Consider the following 1,549-nt stretch of genomic DNA (forward strand, 5'->3'; position numbering starts at 1 on the left):
GCGCGGGCGAGTGTGTCTGGGCCTGGGCGGAGGGATCCCCGGGCTGAGGCGGCGGAGGTGCTGCGGCCCGGGGCCGGGTGGTGAATGGGCTGGTGGTGCTCGCCGCTGCTGCTGAGGAGGAGGAGGAGGAGGAGGAGGAGGAGGATGAAGAGTTGGGCTTGTTTGTCTCCCACAGTTTCTCTCCTGCTGCTCTGATTCCCACCCCCCATTCCGGCCCGGGGCCTAAGTGTGTCTCTCCTGGAGGAGGAGGAGGCTCCAGTTCCTCCCCCCACCCCTCCTCCCCACCCCCCCTTGCCTGGGGAAGAGGAGGAAAGAAACAGCCCAGAGAGAGAGAGAGAGAGAGAGTGAGTGAGTGAGAGAGAGGGAGAGCGAGAGGAGGAGGAGGAGGAGGAGGAGGAGGAGGGAGCAGGGAACAACCTACCATCTTAACACACTAATATCTAAAAAGTGCGAGAGGCCCAGAGCAGCAGCAGAAGCGGCAGCAGCCCCGGCGTCTTCCCTCCCTCCCTCCCCATGAAGAAGAGTTCCCTCCTCCTCCTCCTCCTGCTTCTCCTGCTCAGAGTTCCTGCCTCCAGCTGCCAGGGGGGACAGCCAGCCAGCAGCAGGAGGGTGCAGTATCCCAGCTTTTCCATTCTCCCTTCTCACTCTCCTCTCTTTTTTTCTTGAGTAGCTCTATTCCCCTCCCTCCCCTTCCCCCTCTCCTCTCCCTCTCTCTCTCCCTCTGTCTTGTCTCTGGTGTTTGTCTCTGGGAGGATCAGGGGCTGCCTGCTTGGAGTTTGTGATGGGGGAGGGAGGGGGAGGGGAGGGGTGTGTGGGAGGGAGGAGGGAAAGGGGGGTGTTCTCGCCAGGACCCCTCAGTCAACTTGAGATTTGAGCAATAACTTCCCCTTCGGGGCGCCCCCCTGCGTGCCCTTCCTATTCCTCCTCTCTCCCCCCACCCCCCCCGAAAAAAAGACAATGGGAAAACCTTGTCTCCCCCCCTTCCGCCCCTCTGCCCTGCACCCCTCCCCAGGATAGATTGGAAGTAAGTTTATGAGCAGCCTCGGGAGCCTGGGCGCTGCTGAGTGCGGGCCGAAGCGGGTGACAGAGGCAGCGCGCCGGGGGTGGCGGGGAGGGGGCGACACATTGTCCCGGCGGGGGGGGGGCGGGGGCGCGGGGGCCTGGGCTGCCCCCCTCCCCAATCCCGCTCCCCCTCGGCCCAGGGCCGGTCGCCTGGCTCTTCCACCTTCCCCCCAAACACACCCCGGGATGCTGTTGGGGGGAAGTTTTTATTATGGTTATTTATTTAATTAAAAAAAATTTTTTTTGGGGAAAACCATCTTGTTTGATGACTGAGGGATCTGGTTAAAAAAAAAAATAAGCTGCGGCTGCTGACGCCCGCCGGGCCCGAGTGTGTGTGTGTGTGTGTGTGTGTGTGTGTGTGTTGGTGCATTTGTCTTGGGTGGCCGGAGCAGCGTTGGGGAAATTCCGCTTATTCTTCTTCTTCTTCTGCAACTTGTTATTCCGGAGAGTCTGCCTGCACCCCTCACCCCGGGGCCGGCCCTCCCGC

General features: G+C 61.3%; 1 protein-coding gene across 2 annotated transcripts in view; it reads left to right on the top strand.

Moving 5' to 3' along the window:
* The first annotated feature begins 362 nt into the window (after nt 1–362).
* The window catches only part of Phf21a (PHD finger protein 21A), a 188,482-nt gene continuing 187,295 nt past the window's right edge, over nt 363–1,549 (top strand). For both annotated transcript variants that reach the window (XM_013514025.1, XM_005384053.2), the window contains exon 1: nt 363–609. The gene's annotated coding sequence lies outside the window, so the exon portion shown is untranslated. The remainder of the gene's footprint in view (nt 610–1,549) is intronic.

The sequence above is a fragment of the Chinchilla lanigera genome, unplaced genomic scaffold (genome assembly GCF_000276665.1).
Source record: "Chinchilla lanigera isolate Chin_1 unplaced genomic scaffold, ChiLan1.0 scaffold00021, whole genome shotgun sequence".
NCBI classification, from domain to species: domain Eukaryota; kingdom Metazoa; phylum Chordata; class Mammalia; order Rodentia; family Chinchillidae; genus Chinchilla; species Chinchilla lanigera.